At 49.5% G+C, this 26,014-nt stretch overlaps 1 pseudogene; it reads right to left on the bottom strand.

Annotated features, from left to right (window-relative positions):
* Window positions 1-16,840: 16,840 nt before the first annotated feature.
* LOC129399972 (MARCKS-related protein-like) lies at window positions 16,841-18,386 on the bottom strand (annotated as a pseudogene).
* Between the last annotated feature and the right edge of the window lie 7,628 nt (window positions 18,387-26,014).

Here is a 26,014-nt window from a genome sequence, read left to right as displayed (position 1 = left end):
AGGAATCACTCCTGGCGGTGCTCAGGGGACCATACGGGATGCTGGGAATCGAACCCGGGTCGACCGCGTGCAAGGCAAACGCCCTACCCTCTGTGCTATCGCTCCAGCCCTCCTTTTCTGTCTTGCACCAAGCTGCCCTCGGTGTTCAAGTTCTTTACCCTCCGTGGCGTGGATGAATCAGGATCCACAAAAACCCTTCAGACTGGGTCTCCGTTTGTTTTCAGCAGAGAAGGATCAAACCCAAGGGCTTAACTCTCAACCACATCCTCCAGCCTCTCCCTTCCTGCTGAATAGATAGTTCCTCGTGCTCCGGGTGCTGTCTCGGCATAAGGCTCCGACTCCGTAGGCGAAGGCGACACTCCCGACAGGGCAGCCTGTGTTCATGAAGGAGCGGCCTCTTCCCCTGATGCGCCCCGCCCGCTCTCCCTAAACCCACCCTGAGAAAACACAATTGTCTTCACGTGCTTAGCCCCATCTCGGATCATTTTCTAGACCTGGGAGAGGGTATGTGAGAACTGAGAGTATGGCACTGTTTGACCTTTGCCTCAAAGGAGCACGGTTGAAAGAACCAGGTCCCACGGCCCCAAAGAGCTTCAGCCTCGAGAAACAGACCTTTAGCGCCTCAGGGTGTCACTCAAAGCCCCAAAGGTGACACTCAGAGCCCCAAAGAGTGTCAGAGCGGTTAAGCTGTCAGTATTCACGGTACGACATGTGGATCCCGTGGTCCCCATGCCTCTGTGATTTCTCTACCCTCCCAAGGTCTCGCCAGTACAGACTAGTCACTGTCACTGTCACTGTCATCCCATTGCTCATCGATTTGCTCAAGCGGGCACCAGTCACTTGTTGTTACTTGTTGTGAGACTTGTTGTTACTGTTTTTCGCATATCGAACATGCCACGGGTAGCTTGTCAGGCTCTGCTGTGTAGGCGAGATACTCTCAGTAGCTTGCCGGGATCTCCAAGAGGGACGGAGGAATCGAACCCGGGTCAGCCGCGTGCAAGGCAAACGCCCTGCCCACTGTGCTATCGCTCCTGCCCAGTACAGACTAGTGTTGTGCAAAATTCCATGAATGCAAACCAGGTGCTCTGGGAAACTTTAACTGATGGTACTGGCAGGGCTAAATGGTGGGATGGCAAACTCGTCCCTGGGTAAAGCACCAGCCCTGGCAAGGCCCAGTGACTGTCATCCTCTTGGGGACAGAGCCCTGCAAAGATTCAGAGGCGCCACTGGCTGCTCCGTTGTCAACAGGGTATATGCGGGCACCGACAGTGTCCGCTACAGCTAAGCACTCAGCAATATCTGCCGTTTCCCTTTTTATCAAAGTAGCATTTTTAAATTTTATTTGGGGGCTGGAGCAATAGTCCCGCTGGTAGGGCACTTGCCTTGCACGCAGCTAACCCAGGTTTAATCTCAGGCACCTCAAATGGTCCCCCAAGGCCTGCCTGGAGTGATCCCTGAGCCCAGAGCCAGGAGACAAACTGAACACCGCCGACTGGGGCCCAAAAGCAAACAAACAAAAAAAGACTGAAATGGATTTCAGGAACTTTCCAGTTACTGTTACTGAATTTCAAAGGAAAAAATCAGAGCATTCTAAGAACCCCTGGGATCCTATTTCTTTTTTTTGTTTTGTTTTTTGTTTTTTCCAGAATATCCTCTCGGCCACGCGGGCATCACAGTTGGAACTCACATCCCCTCTCGACTTCAGATCTCTGGGGAGTGAGATTCGGCTGCAGCCTTCGCTGACACACTAGATTGCATAAACACTAGCAATCCGCTTTCTTCAAGGGAAGGTGATTCCATTTTGTTCCACTTTAATGCTGAAGGGTCCACTGGTACCCTTTTAACAACCGTTCACACCCTTGAAATATGTTAAAGTCCTTTTTTTCTAGTCTAGATCATCTTTTCTTCCTGTTTGTTTAAAATATTTCCCAAACGACCTATTTCTGTCCTTGTCATCATCCTTATTCTTTTTCTCCCATCTTCATTATTTGGAGGAAAAACAGAACCTTAAAAATGTCACGGTAATTGTAAAATATATTGAAAGACCGTTCTAGGGTTTTCACCCACCAGAATTCCATGAAAATAACCTAAAATGAATGAACCTTTTTGTGTGTGTGTCTTTGGTTTGGGGCCACACCCAGCAATGCTCAGGGATTCCTCCTGGCTCAGTTGGGGTGGGGGTGGGGTGAGGGTTCCTCCAGCGATTCTGGGAGCATCATGCAATTCCAAGGAGCGGGTCAGCCCTGTGTACACAGCATGTGCTCTGGCCTTTGAGCTATCTCCTTAGCCTCAGAGTTAATTAACATTTTTCTGGAGAGAAGAGGGCTCCCTGGACAGTGCTCAGGAGAGATGCCCAGCTAGATTCTTGGAGGTTGCTCCCAGTGGATCTGGAGTTACTATGCGGTACCGGGGATTGGACATGGGTCCCCTCCATGTGAAGCCTATGCTCAGCCCAGGAGCCGTTTCTCTGGCTCCAAATTAACTTAATGGAGTAAAAGAATAGAGTTGATTTTTGGCTCATTTTAACTTCTATCAATTTCCAGTTAAGTCAGCGAATGGACACTTCTCAGTCAGCTGTACATTTTTCACTGGTTTGGAGTCATCGCTGGAAGTGCTCAGTGACTACCCCCCAGTAAATAGGGGAATATGTGGTGATGCTCTCTCTCTCAGACTCTATTATTTTTGTTTTCAATTGTGTTTTTTTTTTAATTTGGGGAGGCATTTTGAGAGCTTCATCCAGGCACTCCTAGCACCGTGCTCAGGAATCTACATGGTGCCAGGGATTAAACTGGCGTCACCCAAGCACGAGCCACCAGTGATAGGCACCAGCATCACCGGGTTAAGCAAATATGGACTGTGCGGCCTTATAAGAGCACAGGGCCTTTGTATCTGCCCACTGGGGTGGCTGGATAGGAGGCTTGGAAGGGACGGGAAACAGCTGGGATTGACTCCGCTCTGCAGGAGACTCTTGGGGTGGGCATCAGTGGAGACCCTCCAAGGCAGCAGGACGCCCGGAGGTCTAGCCTGAGGGGGAGAGTCTCTCTCTGCCCAGCTCTCCCACCTGCTCTCCCTGCCCTCTCCCTCCTCGACCCATCTGTGTGAACCAAACACTTGGCACTCTCTGTTCAGCCCTGACTCACTGCTCCACCCCGGTCCTGGGTGGGGCTCCGAGTCCACACCCCAAAGGCACTGCGGGAGAGCCTGGGAAGGCAGGCGCTGGCTTCCCACGAGGAAATCAGAGCGCAGTTATTAGTGGAAAGGTGAAAGGCAACCAAACGCCAAGGCCACTCCCCGGGAATCAGCTCTCTGTTATTTTCTGGTTTGGGGCCACACCCTGCAGTGCCCCGTGAGCGAGAGATGCCGTGGTTCAATTCCGGACGTTCCAGGCACAGAGCAAATGGCACTCATGTCTCCAGCCGTCTCCCGGGCTGAGATTAGAGTCTTGCGCGCAGCTGTGATCCTTGTGTTAATCTGTTTCAGTGGTGAGCTGTTTCAGAAGAAGAAACTCGTGTGCAATTGCCCAGTGTGCTGATGGAAAGATATAGCCTGCACCAAGCGTGTTCAAGACATGTTTGGTGGGCTCAACTGTTGAATGAAGTACACCCAACAATGCAGGGAGAGGGTACCGTACCCACGAGGGCATTTGAAGAATACTCGAATCTCTCACCAGACATCAAATTTCCTTCCTCCCTTCCTTCCTCCCTTCCTCCCTTCCTTCCTTCCTTCCTTCCTTCCTTCCTTCCTTCCTTCCTTCCTTCCTTCCTTCCTTCCTTCCTTCCTTCCTCTCTCCCTTCCTCTCTCCCTCCCTTCCTCCTTCCTTCCTTCCTTCCTTCCTTCCTTCCTTCCTTCCTTCCTTCCTTCCTTCCTTCCTTCCTTCCATCCTTCCCCTTTCTTTCTTCCTTCCTTCCTTCCCTTTCCTTCCTTCCTTCTGCTACCTTTGGGCATTTGTTATCTCCTTACTATGTTTCTTTTTTACCCCACATAAAGCATCTGCGTTCCTATTTTTATTGCAGCGCTATTCAGAGTAGCCAAAATCTGGGAACAGTGCATTTTGAAGAAAAGATGATCGGATCAAGAAACTATGGTACATATACACAATGGAATGCTACTCGACTATTAAAAAAATAAATGGCAAAACCATGTAGTTCGCTGCCATGGAACTGGAGAATATCATACTGGGTGAAACGAGCCAGAAGGAGAGGGACAGATACAGAATGATGAAATCATTAAACACTCTGAAGGAGTCTGTTTTTGTCATACACTGACTTCGATGACCTCCGCTAGGGTTAGTTTAACTTACACTAAGCTGCCACATACCAGTGCTTCTGTTGAAGGGCCTTCATGGACCGCTAAGAGGACAGGTGATACCATCAAGCCGAGATGTGGAACAGGCCAGTCCGTCAGGATTTATGTAATGACACCGTAGCACAGTCACACAACCACAAAATCACCTGATGACACATATCTCAGAAGGGATCCCTGTCATTAAGCAACACATGACTATTCTTGTTCTTTCAACAATGAATTCTTCTCATTATTTTACCCTGGACCGTGTATTTCAACCCATATTTGTTTTGTCATTGCATAAGTCTTCTGTTCCTTCTGCTCTACCAAACAGGCTCTTCAGAGAACAGCAGCGGCAGTTGCTCCTGGGCGCTTGTAAGAATTTCAGAGCTGGGGCTGCAGAGATAGTACGGTGGGGAGGGCACTTGCCTTGCGTGTGGCCAACCCGGGTTCGGTCCCCGGCATCCCATATGGTTCCCCAAGCATGCCTGGAGTAATTCCTGGTTGTAGAACCAGGAGCAACCCCTGAGCACCACCGGCTGTGGCCCAACAAACAAACAAACAATAAAGGATTTTGGGGGGGCGGAGAGATAGCACAGTGGGTAGGGCTTTGGACTTGCACACAACTGATCCAGGTGCAATCCCTGGCATCTCATATGGTCCCCCAAACACTGCCAGGAGTAATTCTTGAGTGCTGAGCCAGGAGTAACCCTGAGCATCGCAGGGTGTGACCCAAAAAGAAAAAAAAAGAATTGCAGAGGTAGGGCTGGAGAGATAGTATAGCACCTAGATGCTTGCCTTGTAACAGGGCTGGACCACTTTGATCCCAGCACCACCAGCAGTGATCCCCGATGGTGTAGACACCCAAAACAAACTAAAAGCCTAAGAATCACAGAGGGGCCCGAGAGATAGACTCATTGGCCAGGGAGATAGATGGATGTGATTCCATCCCTGGGTACCACCTGGAGTGACCCCACACCTTGAGCAGCCCTGGAACAACCTCAGAGAAAGTGCCAGAGAGATAGTACATGCTTTGAGATGCTTGACTTGGGGCTGGAGTGATAGTACAGTGGGGAGGGCGTTTGCCTTGCACGCAGCCGACCTGGGTTCGATTCCCAGCATCTCATATGGTCCCTCGAGCACTGGCAGGAGTAATTCCTGAGTACATGAGCCAGGAGTAACCCCTGTGCATTGCTGGGTGTGACCCCAAAAGCAATCACTTACATCAATTGTCATCCTGTTGATATTCAATTTGTTCAAGTGGGCGCCAGTAAGGTCTCCATTTGTCCCTGTTGAGCACTAGTGTAGCCCAATGTATCTGCTTGCTCCAGGAATAGGAAGAGCATCAAACCGTTTGTTCAGGGTTTTGACGAAGAAGTCTGACCATCTCATAGGTGGGCGGCCACGCAGTCTTTTGACGTCCCATGGAATCCAGTCGGTAATAGCTCTAGTCCAGCGGTTTTCTCTAAATCGCATTACGTGTCCGGCCCATCTGATTTTCGATGCCTTGGCAAACGAGACAGCGTCCCTGATTCTTGATCATCAACAGAGGTTGGAACTCTGGATTCCTTCTCTCACTTGAGTGAAATGCGATACTCCAAGCATAGTTCTTTCGATTCCTCTTTGGAGTACCTGAATAGTATTCTCGTCCTGTTTTCGTAGGGCCCAGGTCTCTGAGGTGTATGTTAGTGCAGGAAGACTGGTGGAATTGAAAAGACGTGCCTGGAGCCGGAGGTTCTTCGTCATCTTAACCACTTCTTCCATGCTCTTGAAGGCGTTCCACGCTGCTCTCTTCCTCCTGCGCAGTTCTGGGGCCAAGTCATTCCTCATGTTGAGTTCTCGTCCCAGGTACACGTACACATAGCTGCTACATTCGGAGATGTTTGTTCTGTTGAGAGGAAATGGAACGTCAGGGTCTAGTTCGTTTTTCATGAACATTGTCTTGGTGAGATTCAGCTGCAGTTCGAGTTTTCCACACTCGCGGTCGAAGTCGGCCAGCATTTGTGCCGCTTGGCTAATGTTTGGTGTTATGAGAACGATGTCATCAGTGAAGCAGAGGTGGTGTAGTTGCCGACTGTCTATCTTCACTCCCATTCCTTCCCATTCCGAACACCTGAAAAATTTGCCGACAGTACTCGTTAATACACTGGCTTGGTTCTTCACACGCTACCTGTCCGAATGCAAAGTTCCATCCCAGTGGAAAACCAGCAGGACCGTTTTGTTGTACAAGAAGGGAGACATCCACGACATCGGCAACTATCGCCCAATCTGCCTGTTATCTGCTGTCTACAAGTTGTTCACTCGTGTCATCCTGAATAGAATAAGCAGAACACTAGACAAAGGACAACCATGTGAACAAGCCAGATTCCAAAAAGGATTCAGTACAATTGACCATATCCACACAGTCACCAAGCTCATTGAAGTCTTGCGAGAGTTCACGATGCCGCTCTGTCTAATGTTTATCGATTTAAAGAAGGCCTTTGATTCTGTTCAGACTGAAGTGGTCATCGAAGCCCCAGCCAAACAGGGAGTTCAAATGCAGTACATTAAGATCCTCCATGAGCTGTATTACAGATTCACCACCAGGATCTCACCATTCTACAAGGAAGTGATCATTGATGTAAAGAGAGGGGTTTGGCAGGGTGATACCATTTTACCAAAACTCTTCAGTGCCACTCCCCAAAAGCAAAAAATAAAAAAATGACTCTTGATTTGTATGTAGCTCTCTCCAATTTGGTCACTGGTATCACTTACAACCTCCTGAGCATTACCAGGAATGACCCCTGAGCACTGTTGGGTGTGGCCCAACAATCCCAGCCCAAAACACACCAATAGCAGAACCCCAAAGGGTGAAAAAAAAAATGAACTAGACGTGCATTTCAATAAGATTTTTCAGGGATTCACAGCCACAGTCAAGTTTGAGACTTGCTGGACTCCTACTCTAGACTGACACAGTCTATTGGAGACACAATAAGAACCACATGAAATAGTGTATCATTGAAATGCTTCTGTCCACCATAATAACACAGTCAAGATAAAGCAAATCGAAACCTTTCAGGACTATCTTTGATCCAACTCAATATATATTAAATACCATTTCAACTTGCGGTCGATATATAAAATTATTCAGGAGATACTTCACAGGGTTCTCCTTTAAGGCTTTCTTGTGTGAGGGTTCCAGGACCTCACATATGCCTCCCCTAGCCCCAACAATGCTCTGCCACTAAGTCCTACGAAGTACTCTTTTGAACATGGTTAAATCTCAGCTCGGGAGTAGGTGGTTGGCTTGCTTTGGTGCGCTGGCTTACTTCAGGCTCTGCGCTCGGGGATCCTTCCTGGCAGGGCACAGGGGGACGTAGGCAGTGCCAGGGATCAAAGCAGGGTTGGCTGTGTGCAAGGGAAACGCCGTAACCCTGATTAGTCTAGACCTCTCTGCCATCTCATCTCAATATTTCTCTAACTAGGAGGAACGGTGGAAGTATTAAAGCGTCTCCTGAGAGGCAACACTGCTTTCATGAGAACAGGAGTAGCCTAAAGGAGGTCTGTTCGGGGGCTGCCCCTCCCTGCTATACTCAGGGGACTCTGTGATGCCAGGGATCGAGCCTAAGTCTCCCGTTTGCAAAACACGCACTCCGTCCATTGAGCTCTTGCTCCAGCCAGAAGCCACTTTCCTACAGGCTCCCTGGGAAGCTCCTGAGTGCTTTACCTCTGAGAAGCTGTCAACATTTTAAAAAAAAACATTTTTTTTTTTTTATGAAAGCTCCGTGGTTTACAAAGTTATTCCTAGCGGAGATTTAGACATACAATCCTACCGCCAGTGCCAACTTCCTTCCACCAGTGTTCCCAGCTTCCCTCCCCTTCCTGCCCCCGTCCCTACCCCTGCCTGCTGCCTTGCCATTTGGCCACCTTCTAAAAGTTTGGCTAGTAAAGTTTGGGTCTCGTGATTTCGGCGTGTGTGTGTGTGTGTGTGTGTGTGTGTGTGTGTGTGTGTGTGAAATAAATAAATTTTTATTTTTATCTGGAGGGTTTTTAGGTGTGGATGGAGAGAGGGAGAGAGAGCGAAAGAGAGAGAGAGAGAGAGAGAGAGAGAGAGAGAGAGAGAGAGAGAGAGAGTAACACACTCAAGAGAGAACCCGGGCTTCTCTCGGGGCGGGGAGAGCCCTTAGACATATCCCAGCATTGGACACGAAAGCGTGGAAGGACACATCTCAAGAGGGAAGATGCGGGCAACACATGTGCTCAGCCGCGTGGGCGAAAGCAGCACATGGGTTCGGGCAGCATAGGCGCCATTTCAGTGTTTTTGACTGTGTGGTTTGGATATTTAGCTCTGTCATTCCTTAGCACCACTGTCATACCTGAATTTCCTTGATCTTCCCCCCCACCCCAACACACACACTGCATTGGAGAAGCTTTTTAATGTTGTTGACATTTCTCCTCCCACCTGATTGGATAAGCTTGCCACTCAGAGGAGAGCCAGGAGAGAAAGAAGGTCACTGGTCCAGAGAACCGAGAACAGCATCTGTGATTCCCAGTGTCCCGGCATGAGAACAGGCTCATCATGGAACTTTCCAGAGAGGGGGGAGAAGTTGGGGTCAATAGGATAGAGGATGGAACTCAAGTTGATCATGGTGGTTTGCTACTCATCCAAAATGCACAAGATGCGGGGGTGGGGGGGGGATGGGACAGAGGGAGGGAGAAAGAGGGAAGGGGGAAAGAGGGGAGGAAGCTGCTTTAGCAAAGGCAGGAAGGAGTAAACCACCATAGTGTTGCTTTTAGTGGAAAAGGCTCCATTGTATTTCTTCCTGTTACCACTACCCAGGACTGGAGCGATAGCACAGCAGGTAGGGCGTTTGCCCTGCTTGTGGCTGACAGGGGTTCGATTCCTCCTTCCCTCTCAGAGAGCCTGGCAAGCTACCGAGAGCATCTCGCTAGCACAGCAAAGCCTGGCAAGCTCCCCGTGGTGTATTCAATATGCCAAAAACAGTAATAACAAGTCTCACAATGGAAATGTTACTGGTGCCCGCTCGAGCAAATCGATGAACAACGGGATGACAGTGCTACAGTGCTACAGTGCTACCACTACCCAAGCAACGGTGAAAAACAACAGCTTCTCTCAATAGTTTTTGGATGTATTATTTACTAGGAAAAACTTCAGGACAAGCATATTCTCATCGAGTTAAAAGGACTTGACACACAAATTGCAAAACTCTATTTCAAAGGAAATACTCGCAGCATAACTCTAACTGAAAGATCATTGACAAAAATTTCTCTCTGAATTCAGCAGACTTGAGTGGCTGCATTGCATGCTGGAGGCCCATGTTAATATTCCAGCATAGCACGGTCCGCTCAGCTCCAACACAAGTGACCCCCAAGTACCAAGCCAGGGGTAGCCCCTGACTGAGCACCACTAGGTGTGGTCCTGAAACCAAAAACAACAAGAAAAGATTTCTGTGTTGGGGGCTGGAGCAATAGCACAGTGGGTAGGGCGTTTGCCTTGCACGCGGCCGACCCAGGTTCGATTCCCAGCACCCCATATGGTCCCCTGAGCACCGCCAGGAGTGATTCCTGAGTGCAGAGCCAGGAGTAACTCCTGTGCATCGCCGGGTGTGATCCAAAAAGCAAAAAAAAAAAAAAATTTTCTGTGTTGTTAAGGGTTGTGGGTAGGATAGTAGAGTGGGTAGGGTGGTTGCCTTGCATGCAGCTGATCTGGGTTTGATCCCTGGTACCCCATTGTGGTCTCCCAAGCCTGCCAGGAGTGATGCCTGAGCTCAGAGCCCAGAGTAAGTGTTGAGCATCCCAGGTGTGGTCCCAAAGCAAACGAAACAAAACAAAGAGATTTCTGTATTGTTGGACGGTTTTATTACCACACCCCTTAGTGTTGCTGTCCTGTCGTTAAAGTTGTTGTGATGTGACTAGTTGCTGCGCACATGTCTGGGGACTCGTCAGGATGGAGTGCTCACACACTTGACCGTGGAGCTCACGACACATGCACTTCTCTAACTGAGGTGTTTGCACACGTCCTCCCTGGGCCGCCCTCTCAGTTGTGACATACACACATATTACAGTTCTGAGGGTCCCTGCAGTGCTCACACAGATTGACCAAGAGGTCGAATGTCTTGTCTTCCAAGCATAAGGTCATGAGTTCAAATCCCTGGTGCCCCACGTGCGCTGAGCTATTTGGCATCTCAGCTGTCTACACTCCTAGGTACTGCCAGCAATTTCTGGCTGCACCACAGCAAGGTGTATGTCAGAACCACAAAAAAAGAGGTAAGACCAGCAAGCATGTATTTACAAAGATGTGTGAGGACCTGTGCTATTTCTGCAGAGGACATCTGTTTCATTGCCTTTCCAGCAACCCACCCGTCCCTTTGAGGAGGGACCATACCCTCTTTTTTTGTTTTGTTTTTTGGGTCACACCTGGCGATGCACAGGGATTAACTCCAGACTCTGCACTCAGGAATAACTCCTGGCAGTGCTCGGGGGACCGTATGGGATGCTGGGATTCGAACCCGGGTTGGCCTCGTGCAAGGCAAATGCCCTGCCCGCTGTGCTATCGCTCCAGCCCCAGGGGCTGTACCCTCTTTGCTGAGCGAACAGCTGACCACTTGGCTGGCCTCAGAAGTGCAGAACTGACCTCCCAAGCAGAACATCCTCTCCATCTCCCCACTGATAACTGCCCCGGGGTTGGGAAACAAACAGGAAATGAGGAGGACCCAGTAGAGTTCATCCTCACCACTTGCACATTTGTGGCAGAAGAAGAGAGTGGCTGGAATGTTGTGAGCCCGCTCAAGGCTCTCAGGAGACATCTGGCCAACACAGGTAAGAGATAGGGGTGAGGGGCTGGAGCCATAGTACAGCGGGGTAGGGCCTTTGCCTTGCACGCAGCCGACCCGGCTTCGATTCCCAGCATCCCCTATGGTCCCCTGAGCACCGCCAGGAGTAATTCCTGAGTGCATGAGCCAGGAGTAACCCCTGTGCATCGCTGGGTGTGACCCAAAGAAGTAAAAACAAACAAACAAACAAACAAACAAACAAACAAACAAACCCAGGTAGGGGTCAGAAAGCCTACACGTAATGATGCTTGAAATCAGTGCCTAACCCTCCCCGGACCCATGAACTGCCAACACACACAGATATTCGAGCCTACGCATGCGTGTTCTTGCCCTAGTTTGGGATCATTCACACCCCCCACTTCCCCACGTACAAACAGGAAGGTGGAAGGCGGATTTCGAAACGGAATTGACCAAAGTTTAGGAAGGTGCTGTTGCTCAGGGGAAACTGACAATGTCTTCAGACTGACCAGGTACTGTGTTTACAGACCGACCCACCTCTCTGGGAAGCAGGAATCGGATTTCCAGAGCTCCCTTTCCTGGCTGCAAGCTCAGATTTCAGAGTCCTCCAACAAAAAAGAAACATCAAACCCTGTTTTCTTTTTTGGACTATCTTCTGCAGAAATCACTCTTCCATTCTAATTACCTGGGTGGATGGCATGAAGTTTTCATGGAATATGCTCCAAATTAGTGCTTTTTTTTTTTTTAATGGACTCAGTGTTTTACATGTACATTGGCTTTCCTGAATAAAATAAATACCTTCATGAATCATTTCTCTGTTTTCCAGAAGCACAAACGCTGAGATCATCCTGAAACCAGCCAGGGCTGGAATCTGGACACGTATCAGCTCCCTGCATTTCTCACTGCCTCTGCGTTGCTTCCGGGAGAACAGAGCTGTGGGCTCGGTCCCTCTGATGGTCTGTTTAATTTAATTTCATTTGGGGGTACCCTACCCAGTGCTGCTCAGGATTACTCCTGGCCCTGTGCTCAGGGATCATTTCTGGGGTGCTCAGGGGACCCCGTGGGATGCCAGGAACTGAACCTGGGTCAGAGGCACGCAGATCAAGCGCCCTGCATTACCATGCCTCTGACCCCTGGTGTCCTGCTGAGATCACACCAAATGATGTAACACAGAGGGAAGGACGCAGAATGATCTCGCTTGTTTGCCATTTGCGGATATAAGGAAACATACATAGTAGGGGTGTGGCCAGCCCAGGTGGGCTTTCCCGTAGCCCAGAGGGGTCCCCTAGCACTCCAGCAGTGACCCCGGATGTCTGAGCAGAGAGCCAGGAGTAAGCCCTGAGCATCTGGCAGGGTGAGGCTCCAAAACAAAACAAAAAGAAACATAGTAGGGAAGTAACTAATGGCCAAGGACAATAGGATGGACCGCAGGAGAATAGAGCCTAAGGGGGAAGCCTGCCACTGTGTGTGGGGGTGTGGGGGCGGAGGGGGGGGAGGGTTGGCGGGTAGGACAGGGGAGGGACTTCTAGACAGTAATAAGGGAAGCGGGCACTCTGGATGAGACTGGGGCAGAAAAGAGGTAAAGTGACGTGCATTGTGCATGATCAGTCGTGTAAACCACTGTGCCAAAAAAAAAAAAAAAAGGAAAAACAAAAAGGAAAAAAATGCCTGCCACAGAAGCAGGCTGGGAGTGGGAAGGAAATTGGGGACCTTGGTGAAGGGATGGGTTCTCAAACACCGTACCCCGGAACCCAGTCATGAACGACTTTGTCATCTGTAATGCACATTGATTCAATAAATTCATTTTAAAAACTGATCACAAATGTTCAAATCTTTGGGATGTCTGGCATCCCATAAGCCTCAGTGCCAAGGAGCATTTTAGAGAAACTGTCTTCAGATGGAGTCTGAATGGACTAAAACTCCAAATTGGAATAAAAAATTGGGATGTTGGGATCAAACCTGGGTTGGCCTTGAGCTAGGCAAGTGTCCGCCCTGCTGTACCTATCTCTCGGGCCCCACAGGTTGAATTCTTGGAGAGGGGAAAGACTGATCAAAACGAAGGAGGAGGAGGGGACAAAAAAGTGAAGAAAAGGAAATTTCTGCCGGTTAGAAAAAATGGATTCCAAGTAAGCATCGGTTGTCCTAGACCATTCGTCTCTAAGTGAGCTTTCCTGAAGCTGGTAGGGAGGAAGGAAAATAAAGACATGCAGCTTTTTCTGCAAAATGAAAGATTAGACCGTAGCTTTCAAAGTCTATATCATGGGGTCTGGAGAGAGAGGACAGGGGAGAAGGCATTTGCCTGACCTGGATTTGATCCCAGGAACCGAAAGTCTCAAAGCCAGCCAGGATTGGGCCGTGAGCACAGAGCCAGGGGTGAGCCCTGAGCACTGCTAGGTGTGGTCCCTTCCCTGAACATTGTGGGCCGGGAGGGAAGATGACTCAGGACTTGGGGACAGCCCTGTGCGTTCAAGGCCCCCAGGCTGATCCTCGGCCCGGCATGAGCCCCGAGCAGCCGGAAGCCAGGGCCTGGTCAGGTCTGGGCTTGGGGCCTTTGGGGCCCAGCCAGCTGCCGCCCCGGAGCTCTGCTTGGAGCATCTCTTTCCCCCACAAAAAGAGAGAAGTATCGGGACTGGAGCGATAGGACATCAGGTAGGGCATTTGCCTTGCACGTGGTCAACCCGGGTTCGATCCCCAGCGTCTGATATGGTCCCCTGAGCAGTGCCAGGAGTAATTCCTGAGTGCAGAGCCAGGAGTGACCCCTGTGCATCACTGGGTGTAATTCAAAAAGCAAAGCAAAGCAAAACACAGAGAGAGAGAGAGAGAGAGAGAGAGAGAGAGAGAGAGAGAGAGAGAGAGAGAGAGAGAGAGAGAGAGAGGAGAGAGAGAGAGAAATATCTCGCTGGAAGTCAGTGAGAGAGTTCAGTAATAAAGTACATGCTTTGAAGGGAACACCAAGTAAAATGGGGTTGGAGGCCACACAGGGGAAAGGTGATGTGTGCTGAAAGTAGACTAGAGACTTTACACGATGGCCACTCAACACCCCTATTGCAAACCACAACACCCAATTGGAGAGAGAGAACAAAAGCGAATGCCCTGCCACAGAGGCAGGGTGGGGTGGGGGGAGATGGGATTGGGGAGGGTGGGAAGGATGCTGGGTTTATTGGTGGTGGAGAATGGGCACTGATGAAGGGATGGGTTCTCGAACATTTTATGAGGGAAACACGAGCACAAAAATGTATAAATCTGTAACTGTACCCTCACAGTGATTCACTAATTTAAAAATAAATAAATTTTTAAAAATAAAATAAAGTGCATGCTTTGCAGTATAAGGCCCTGGCACCCCAAAATAAAATATGCGTTGAGCTGGGTCAGAGAGATAGTACCGGAGTTAAGGCACTGGCCTTGCACGCAACCACACCTGGATTGATCCCCAGCACAGCCTCTGGGCTCTGAGCATCCCCAGGTGTGGTCCCTGAACACAGAGCCAGGAGGAAGCCCTGAGCGCGTTAAAATATATACTAAACAGTCAGGGCTGTTATATATATAAAGAAAGGAGTCTTCCTATGGCCAGTCATAATGAGTGGCGTGAACTCACAATCTGAGGTTTCAGAGGCAGTGAAATGGCCATGTGGTTTGCGTTTGCTGGGCATGTAGACAAACTCACAACCCGCCTCAGCCTGGTACAGATTTCCCCGGTCTCCCACCTTTAGAACTTGTCAATCCTGTATGTCATCATCTGAAGGCATGCACTCTGTTTTGCACAACTTAATTCTTCGATCTTATAGCACTGGCATGGTGACGCTTCTGAGATATATTTGTGGCATTATACGCATACAGTGGACTGGGTGATAGCACAATGGGTAGGGCGTTGGCCTTGCACATGGGCAACCTGGGTACAATTCTTCTGTCCCTCTCGGAGAGCCCGGCAAGCTACCGAGAGTATCCCACCCGCACGGCAGAGCCTGGCAAGCTCCCCGTGGCGTATTGGATATGCCAAAAACAGTAACAACAAGCCTCACAATGAGAGACGTGACTGGTGCCCGCTCGAGCAATTCGATGAACAACGGGGCGACAGTGCTACAGTGCTACACATACAGTGAGCAGGCAGAGGCGAAAGGCGGGGATATGATGCAGGGAAGAGAAACGGCCTGGAGAGAGAGTGAGAGAGTGAGCTTCCTACTTGCTGTCCTCTCCCTCCGGCCCCACAAGGTGACAGAGAATTTTCCACCTTTTTTTCCAGACCTTTGCTTAATTTTGTTTCTGTTTGCTTTGGGGTGACGCCAGGTGATGCTCAGGGGTTATTTCTGGCTCTCTGCTGGGGAGTGACCCCGGGCAGTGCTCGGGGAACCTTCTGCTGTGCAGGGGATCAAACTGGGGTCAGCCAACTGCAAAGCAAGCTCCTCACCTCCTGTACTCTCTCTGCAGCTCCTACTTTGGTAAGTTTTGGATCTTTTACGTAAACCATATCTTCATAGAGCATCCAGGTAAATATTTCAAGTAATTATTTATTTATTTATTTATTTTAGTGAGAGAAAGGAACACGTAGGGAAAATTGTGCTTTAGTTCACCTTCTGCTTCCCAGGAAAGTTTTTGCTTTGGAGGGGCTTGGGGACACACCCAGCAGGGCTGCTCCTCCTTCAGGGCAGCGTGGGGTGCTGCCACTCAAGCCCACTGGCCTTTGGTCTGTCTCCCCCACCCAAGACTTTTACTTTTCTCAGTGCTTGGGACTGGACTACACACATGCAAGGCCAGTGGTCTATCATTGAGTGACATCTCTGATCCAGGAAACTATTTTTTTTCTTTTTGGGTCACACCCGGCGATGCACAGGGGTTACTCCTGGCTCTGCACTCAGGAATCACTCCTGGTGGTGCTCAGGGGACTATATGGGATGCTGGGATTTGAATCCAGGTTGGCCGCCTGCAAGGCAAACGCCCTACCCGCTGTGCTATCACTCCAGCCCCTCCAGGAAACTTTTACATTTATTTTAAATCAAGTTTTAATGAATCAATTCCTTTTTTGCAGTGCCCGGCATCCAACCCAGGCCTTGGGCATATGAGATAGATGCTTTGCCTGGAAACCACATTCCTGGCCCTTCAGGAAACAGTTTTTTTGTTTTTGTTTTATGCTGAGGGGTCATACCTGGAGATGCTCTGGGGTCACCCCTGGCTCTGTGCTCAGGAATTATTCTAGGCGGTGCTCAGGGGACCATATGGGATGCCGGGGACCGAACCTGAGTTGACCGTGTGCAAGCCTTACTCACTGTATTATCACTCTGGCCCCCTTCAGGAAACTTTTTAATAGCAACCTCTTAGAGAAGATTCTTTAATGGGTAGAAAAGAATTAAAGAAAGGTGCAGTTTTGACTACGCCTGGGGTTGGTACAACAGAGTGGAATGGGAGATGTTTCCTGCACCCACATACCCTAATGCAAGTATGCGAGCATGAGTATGAAAGTACTCTAATACTCAACTACTTGAGTAGTAGTAACTTATAACTAATGAGTATAAGTCATCAAGTAATACCTTTGCTGCATAGTCGGGTGGAATCTACACGTTGCAGGCACCATCCCTTGCACCGCCAAAACTCCTTGCTCCGAGTGTGTCTACCCAGAGATGAACGGAGTTGAGGGTCATGAGGAATCCAGGGCGACCCATGGGAGGGGAACGATCAAACAATCGTCAGGGGCCTTTCTGTGTTTTCTAGAATATTTCTATTTCCTCGAGAAAAGTGTATTTGTGTTTCTCTAGTCCTTTTTTTTTTTTTTTTAAAGGGACAACATTTATTCCTTTTCCAAATGTTACAGTAAAACCAGGTGGAAGAGAAATGGTTTTAGCAGTTAGAAAAAAAAAAAGTACAAATCTGGAGTTTGGCCATTAAAAGTTATTTACAACAATGGGAGTGGGGGGCAGGGGAGGGGGCGGGGAGACAAGAAGTTGTTTCACATTACAGACCTCCCTCCACCCCAAAGCCTAATACTTGCTTACCAAAAGAGAGCTGACTCACAAGCAGGAGGTTTGAACTTGAGTAAGTAAAGACATTTATAAAAACCCAGACAGGGGCAGTGTGCACCAGCCCAGGTGCCACGAGGCACAGCACAAGAGACTAAAAACGCAACAGGGGGAAAGCTTGGAGACTCAGGATTTGGGAGTGTAGGCACCCCACATCTGGCTCAGGGATTTGGGGAGTAAACAAAACCTACTTGGAAAAGAACCGGGGGAGAAAACCAGCAATTGCCTTCAGGGGCGGGACAGGGGGGCGGGAGGGCGAGGGGCCAGGAGCATTTCACGTCACTAACCTAACTTGGGAAACTGCAAGGGACCACCTTCAACTGGCCTCAGGAGGAAGGCCAGATGGATGATGGGAGAATCCACAGGAGAGAGAGGAGGGGGAACGTGGCTGGGAGGGGGCAACAGCCCCTTCCTTTCTGGGCACAGGAAGGCAGCCAGGGCACCAGGTCCAGGCAGTGACCTCACAAGGACAGCACAGTTTTTGCAGCTCAGAGATCACCCGCCTGCCCCCACCCAGCTACTCATTCTGCTCGCTGGCTGGTGTGGGGCCACTCTCAGGCCCCGAGGGGGAGGATGGCTCTGCGGCCTGGGGCCCTGCCTCCTCCTCGGTGTCTCCGCCTGCCCCCTTGGCCTGGGGGTCCTGGCACTCAGGGGTGGCAGCAGCCTTCCCCCCTTCTTGGGCAGAACCTTCCTCGCTGCAGGCACCGATCTCCCCCTGCTCCTGCTCCTCCTCGGTGGGCGAGGAGGCCGAGGAATCACCCCCACCCTCCTTCCGATTTCTCTTGAAGGACAGGCCGCTCAATTTGAAAGGCTTCTTGAAAGAGAATTTCTTCTTCTTCTTAGGGGTCTCCTTGGGGCGGCGTCGCCCTTGGCCTCGGCGCCCTGGCTAGCGGGTGCGGGCTCGATGGCATCACCAGTGGCCCCGGCTGTGTCCTCCGTTCCGTTCACGGGGGGCGACTCCCCTTCACCTTTGGGGGATAAGTCTCCATTGCTTTTCACGTGGCCATTCTCCTGTCCGTTGGCCTTCGCGGGCGAGGCGCCTGCTGCCTCCTCGGTGGTCACGTCGCCCCGGGGAGCCTTGGAGCTCTGGCTGCCCATGGTGGGGGGGGTCTGCAGGGGGCCGCCCGGAGCCGCCCCGGGCTCGCGCCCCAGGGGAGAGTTCGGCTGGGTCGGCCTGGCCGGCGGAGGGGTGGGGCTCGCGCCGGAGGGGGAGGGGTGTCGGGGGAGACCAGGCTGAGCCCCCGCTCCGCGCCCGACCCACGAGCTGCGCCCACCGCCGCTCCGCTCCGCGCCAGAATGCAGCCCGCCGCCCGCCGCGCCGCCTTTTTATGTGTTTCTCTAGTCCTTAAAAATGAAGATAAAACAAAATGAAGCTTGAGACCCATTTTGGGGACCAGTGCAACAGAGGAATGGGTGTGTGTAATCTAAGTGGATGCAATTCAAGCAGGTGAGCCCCACAATTATCCTAGGCCCTGGGCTGGAGTGATAGCACAGCGGGTAGGGCGTTTGCCTTGCATGAGGCAGAGTTCTTTCAACTCTGCCTCATGTTCAGAAGGTCAACAACCATCTACATATACCCGGAGAACCTCGGGGGAAATGAGACACATCTGTGTCCTTGTCCTGCGATCACAAAACTGGGGGTCTCCACACGCATTTTCCTCTGGGTTTGCTGCTGCCCCGATCTTAGCACTTATGAAGCTTCTTTCAGTCGCATGTGATAGAGACCTGAATTGTACATGTTTATTTAGAGGGGAGAACTGACTTTCTCAGGTAACCAGAAAAGCCAAACTGACCGGGCTTCATGCAGAACTGGAGTCGGCACTTGGACACCGTGTACAGCAAATTGTGCCTGTGTTACTCCACACTCCCTTTCTTCCTTCCCCCTTCCCGTTGTTACTGCAGTTACTATGATAAGCAGGGCCTGAACACCGCTGGCTGCAGCGCTTTCTGGGGCTGCTTGATGCACGCTCTGGCTACAGTGCTCACCTAGGGTGACTGTGGTGCTCACACACATGCTTGCTGGGTATTGCATTCTTAGGACCAGTGCTTACATGCTTTTATTTCTTAGGGGTGCCATGGCTTCTTTTTGGTTCTTGCACATACTTGACTGTGTGTCTATGGAGGGTCCTTCTTGGGGGTGTGGGTGTCCCAGACAGTAGAGTGCTAGGTGCATGATTTATTTGTGTATGTGTGTGGCATTAAGATCGAACTCAGGACCTCATGCTTTCAAAACAGGTATTTGTAGCAACTGAGCTTTCCCCAGGCCAGATGGGCTTTATTTTTCTTTTGGGGTCACACCTGGTGATGCTCAGAAGTTACTCCTGGCTCTGCACTCAGGAATTACTCCTGGCGGTGCTTGGGGGACCATATGGGATTGAACCGGGGTCAGCCATGCACAGCCTATCAGCTGTGCTATTGCTCCAGCCCTAGGTTTTGTGCTCTTTGTTTTGTTTTTGGGCCACACCTGGCAGTGCTCAGGGTTTACTCCTGGTTCTGCACTCAGGAGTCACTCCTGAAAGTGCTCAGGGACCATATGGAACGGTGGGAACGAAATCCAGGTCAGCTTCATGCAGAGCAAATGCCCTCCCTGCTGTACTGTCACTCCAGTCTCCAGATGGGCTTTGTTCTTAAGTCATTTCTCACACGAAATCCAAGCTGGTAACTGGTAATATCACGGGGGATGGAACCTAACATTTCCACCAGGCGACCTCAGTGGGAACAGAAAGTCTCCATTTGGCCCCAGAGAATATCCTAGAGTTTAGTATTCTTGGCCTGGTAGGAAGTGTATTTCAGGTGTCGCTGAGACTTGCCGAGGGACAGGGAATGGAGTGATGTGATTAGACAAGCCTCGGTGATGTGATGATGTGTAACTTGAATCAGCACTGCTCCCCAATCTGATGCCCCAACCATGGAGACTGGTGTGGAAAGGAAGCCTAGCATCCCAAAGACACAACCAACTGGGGCCAGAGTGAAGTATGGCAGGTAGGACGCTTGCCTTGCACACAACCTACCCGGGTTCAATCGTACCACCCATAGGGTCCCCTGAGCATCACCAGGAGTAATTCCTGGGTGCAGAGCCAGGAGTAAGTCCTGAGCATTCCCGGGTGTGGTCCAAAACCAAGCAAGCAAACAAAAAAGACACAACAATGGGGCTGGAATGATAGCACAGCGGGTAGGGCATTTGCCGACCCAGGTTCGATTCTCAGCATCCCATAGGGTCCCATGAGCACCTGAGCCCCGCCAGGGGTAATTCCTGAGTGCAGAGCCAGAAGTGACCCCTGTGCATCACCGAGTGTGACCCAAAAAGAAAAAAAAAGACACAACAAAACTAAAGGCAAGACTAGTTATCATTGTTGAAAGATGACAAATGGCAAATGGCTGTCCATTGGTTTCCCTGCAAGTACCCGCACCGATAATCCGTTTCTTTATCATTATTGTCCCTTTATGATTGTAGAGTGTGTGCTAACATGCTCAGGCTTTCGATCTCAACCAATTCATCTTTTCCCTCCCCTCTTAGGCGCTCAAATTCTCGAGGCCTTGCTGTCAGGGCTGCGAGGGATCGCCCACCCACCCGCTCTGAGTTGGACTGAGCAGAAATTCAGACTCAGCCAGGAAACCATCATCCGCATGTCTTCCATCCCTCCCAAGCCCCAAACAGCTTGACCCAGTTGTTGCCTCAAATAATGAACAAATCAGGGCACCATGAAGGAAAATCAATCTAGTGCCAGAGAGAGTGAAGTGCTTGCACTGCACGCTGCTAAGTCTAGTTTGACCGCCGGCATTGCGTATGGTCCCCCAGCTCCACCAGGAATGACCCCTGAACACAGCCAGAGAAAACCCTGAACACCACTGTGTGTGTGTGTGTGTGTGTGTGTGTGTGTGTGTGTCCCCCAATGTAACCATTCCTGCACACACAAAAAAATAAGAGAGCCAGAGCACAAAGGACAGGCAGCCCATTTTGCCAAGATAGTTATTTTGCCAAGATAACTATATCTTGGGGTATCTACAGGAAACTTCCCTGGAATGGAACTCTAAAGAATGTGAGTGAACGTATCAGCCTGGAGATTTGAAATCTGTCTTGCAAGAGAGCATTAGCAGGGGCTGGACCGATAGTACAGCAGGTAGAGCGTTTGCCTTGTTTGCGGCAAACCCGCTTTCAATCCCCAACATCTCCTGTGGTCCCCGGAGCACTTTCAGGAGTGATTCCTGAGTGCAGGGCCAGGAGTAAGCCCTGAGCAACACCAGATGTGACCTGAGAGTTTGCTCGAGTGGGCACCAGTAACATCTCCACTGTGAGCCTTGTTGTTACTGTTTTGGGCATATCGGATGCACCACGGGTAGCTTGCCAGGCTCTGCTGTGCGGGCGGGGTACTCTCAGTAGCTTGCTGGGCTCTCCGAGAGGGATGGAGGAATTGAACCTGGGCCAGTCACATGCAAGGCAAACGCCCTACCTGCTATGACCCGAGAGTTTAAGAAAGAAAAGAAAAGAAAAGAAAAGAAAAGAAAAGAAAAGAAAAGAAAAAAGCACTATCCACCCAAAAAGCCTTTAGGTAGACAAAAAAAATCAAAACAAGTGTGATTTTATTGGTTTGTGCCAGGCAGTAAGCCCAGTGATGGAGATAAAGGCACTCTTTGCCCGGGTTTTGATAAGGAGGCAATAAAGTACACATGGTGGGGCTGGAGTGATAGCACAGTGTGGGTAGGGCGTTTGCCTTGCACGCAGGCGACCCGGGTTCGAGTCCCAGCATCCCATATGGTCTCCCGACACCGCCAGGAGTAATTCCTGAGTGCAGAACTAGGAGTGACCCCTGTGCATTGCCAGGTGTGACCCAAAAAGCAAAAAAAAAAAAAAAAAGTACACATGGTGAAGAGGAGAACCGCTCTTGGGGACGGGAAGTCATCTGTCAACGAGCACTTGGGTATTTCCCCCCTCTGGGCTCTTGTTAATGATGTGGCAAATCTGTCTGAGTCCTTGGGTTTTTAGTTGTTGTTTTGTTTTGGGAGGTTGGTCACACCCGGCAATGCTTAGAAGTTACTCCTGGCTCTACACTTGGAAATTAGTCCTGTCGGTGTCTAGGGGAGCCCTCTGGGGTGCCAGGGATGGAACCCAAGTTGGCCGTGTGCAAGGCAAGTGCCCTCCCCGCTGTACTGGTGCTCTGGCCCCTGAGTCTTTGTTTTTGACTGAGGTATATGCGTAGGAGCGGAATTGCTGGGTGATGAGGGTAATTCTATCTGAAAGGGCTTTGTTTTGTTTTGTTTTGTTTTAATTAAGGCTTTGATTTACAAAGTAGTCATAATAGAGTTTCAGGTGTGATTCCAAGACCAGTCTCACCACCTGTGTCAACTTCCCCTAACCAATGTCCTCAGATTCCCTCTGACCCCCAGCCTTCCTCCTTTTGTTGGGTACATTTTAAGTTTGGTTATTGTAGTTTAGGTCTCTTGTTTAGAGTGTTGTTGGCTCTGTGGTTTTGTTTTTTTTTTTTTGCTTTTTAGGTCACACCCAGCGATGCTCAGGGGTTACTCCTGGCTTTTCACTCAGGAATTACTCCTGGCGGTACTTGGGGGACCATATGGGATGCCAGGGATCGAACCCTGGTCAGCCGCGTGCAAGGCAAACGCCCTCCCCACTGTGCTATCGCTCCGGCCCGGCTCTGTGGTTTAAATATATACCTACAAGCCGGAGAGATAGTAGAGCTAGCAGGGAGTTTAGAACCAGGAGTAACCCCTGAGTATTGCTGAGTGTGGTACCTAAACAAAAAAAACTCTCTATTATATACCTATACTACACCTCTAGGGCTGGAGCGATAGCACAGCGGGTAGGGCATTTGCCTTGCACTCCGCTGACCAGGGTTTGATTCCTCCGTCCCTCTCGGAGAGCCCGGCAAGCTACCGAGAGTATCCCGCCTGCACGGCAGAGCTTGGCAAGCTCCCCGTGGTGTATTCGATATGCCAAAAACAGTAACAACAAGTCTCATAATGGAGACGTTACTGGTGCCCACTTGAGCAAATCGATGAACAGCGGGACAACAGTGCTACAGTGCTACAACTCTACAGACCCTATGTGCCCCAAGTCCCTGGCCCCTACCTTATTACCTTCCTCCTGTCTCTTCTTAGTTCTCCATATATATATATATATATATATATATATATGTATATATATTCTCCATATATATTTGGCTCTACTTCCTTATCCCTCTTATTTCTATAACCCAAGGTCCAGGATAATGTAAGGCATTCCCCCTTTGATACCTTGCATTCTCTTCTCTTATTTTTCTGTACACCACGGAAAAGTGAGACAATCGAGTATTTGTCCTTTTTCTGTGTTACCTAAAAGTTTTAAAGGAACCAATCTGCAATCTGCAAAGCACTGCACCATTACATCGCCACCAGAAATGTGCAAGGGCTTCAACTTCTCCATATCCATGCCAACATTCGTTATTTGTCTCTGTTTTTAGACTGTACCCAGTGGTATTTGGGGACTATACTCAGCTTGCTCGGATTAGAGTCTATGTGGTGCTGGGGATCAAACCTGAGCCTCTCACATGCAAAGCATGTTTTTTCATGCTCTCAGCCCATTGAGTAATTTCTCAAGCCCACTTTTTTTTTTTAATTACAGGTATTTTGATATACATTCTCCGTTCCTCTTGGAGAGCCCAGCAAGCTACCAAGAGTATCCCACCCACACGGAAGAGCCTGGCAAGCTCCTCATGGCATATTCGATATGCCAAATACAATAACAATAACAGGTCTCATTCCCTTGACACTGAAAGAGCCTCCAATTGTTGGGAAAGACGAGTAAGGGGAGGCTGCTAAAATTTCAGGGCTGGGATGAATGGGGATGTTATTGGTGCCCGCTCGAGCAAATCGAAGAACAACGGGATGACAGTGATACAGTGATACAGGTATCTTAATGCTTGTCGTGAAAAGTGATGGTGGGAGAGGGGTGTCCGGGTGATCAAGACAATATGATTAATCACTTAAAAACTGACTCACATGAGATGTAACCACTCAGATACCAGAAGCAGCTAAGGGTGGGGCAGGTAATATATATATAAACATAGGAAATCAAATGAATGGAAGCCATGAATGGAAAACTACTCCGATGATCGACTGACACAACCGAACAAGGATGGACAGGTTGATGAACAAGAGAAGAGCAAGTGAGTAGCCACCAGGCTAGAGCGGGTAAGCAGGCTAGAGTGCTGTTATGCTTGCAGAGGTTCCTGTTTCTGTGGCTGCCGGAGCCTGCAGAGATTACTGACATGAGCTGTGTAAGGAAGAGCTGCTCAGTAAAAGAGCTGTAAGACCAAGGACACCTGGTGGTTGGTGTGCTATTCGTACATGGGTCTTGGGGACACTGGAGTCGCCCAGTTGTGCAATAACAGCATCTCATCAGGATTAAATGGGCCTCTTAAGGAAAGAAACATGTTCAGACAATCAAATTTAACCATGGTGCAAATATGATCTCTTCTTACAGTGTTGTAACATTTGGGTGTTATTTGAAGTCGCCTGTGTTACATAAACCAAGAATGATTATCTAACTTTTTGTTTTGAATATATTTCACTGTCACTGTCACTGTCATCCCATTGCTCATTGATTTGCTCGAGCGGGTACCAGTAACATCTCCATTGTGTGACATATTGTTACTGTTATTGGCATATCCAATATGCCATGGGTAGCCCCCCACTTTTTAAAATTAAAAAAATTATTTTTTTTTTGCTTTTTAAGTTCACTTAAAAAGATTAAGTCCTGGGTTGAGGATGCTCAGTCCTAGAGCATTTAACCTTGCATGTGTGAGGCCCTGGGCTCAATCCCTGGCACCGGAAAATTCAGAAGGAAGCCCTGCATGCACAGCTGACTCAAAGAAGCCTGAATGCTGGTCCCTGGCCCGAGGGCATCCCTGCTGGTGACCACACTCCTCATTAGTGAACAGTGTCCACACACTCATTGACAGAGAAGTCAGGAGAGGCTGGAACTTGCTCTGAAGTTGTCTCTCTGGTTTATGACTTCCTCAATACACAATGATAATGAATTGTTTCGTTGCAGGATACTTAACAGCTTTGATGATGGAGAGTTGATAGGAAGGAAAAATAGCAATTTTAATAACGGGCATTACAAGAGGAGGTGTTGTTGAACTTGAATCTCCAAGGGACATAAAAATGATGAGGATTGGAGAACTCAGCAGTAGATTCATAGGCATTTGTTAGAAGAGGATGAAGCGATAGCACAGCGGGTAGAGCATTTGCCTTGCACATGGCCAACCGGGGTTCAATTCCCAGCATCCCATATGGTCCCCCTAGCACTGTCAGGAGTAATTCCTGAGTGCAGAGCCAGGAGTAACCCCTGTGCATCGCTGGGTGTGACCCAAAAAGAAAAAAAAAATTTAATTATTCTTGTTTATTTGTTTGTTTTTTGGCTGACCACCTGGCAATGCTCAGGGGTTACACTCGTCTCTACACCCAGGAATTACTCGTGGTAGTGCTTGGGGGGCCACATGGGATGCCGGAGATCGAACTCGGGTCAGTCGTGTGCAAGGCAAATGCCCTACCCACTGTACCATCACTCCAGTCCCTACCAAGTAAGTGATATTCTTGAATTTATTACACCTAGAAAGGACTGTGTATGAGATTGGTAGCCTCATTTACCACTTCTAATTTTTAAATTATTACTAATTTGGGGGAGCACTGGACGGTACTCAAGATCTCAAATGGTGCTGAAAATTAATCCCTGGTCTCCATCATACACAGCATACACTCAACTCATTAAACTATTTCTCTATTTAATTTTTTTGAACACACCCAGTGATGCTCAGGGATTATTCCTGGCTCTGCACTCAAGAATTAACTCTTGTTGGTGCTCAGGGTCCACATAGGATGCTGGGGATCGAACTCAGGTCTGCTATGTGCAAGGCAAGTGGCCTACTTGTTATA

Source organism: Sorex araneus, chromosome X (assembly GCF_027595985.1).
Source record: "Sorex araneus isolate mSorAra2 chromosome X, mSorAra2.pri, whole genome shotgun sequence".
NCBI lineage: Eukaryota > Metazoa > Chordata > Mammalia > Eulipotyphla > Soricidae > Sorex > Sorex araneus.
The sequence above is the reverse complement of the archived record's forward strand: the minus strand, read 5'-3'. Positions and strand labels throughout refer to the sequence as shown.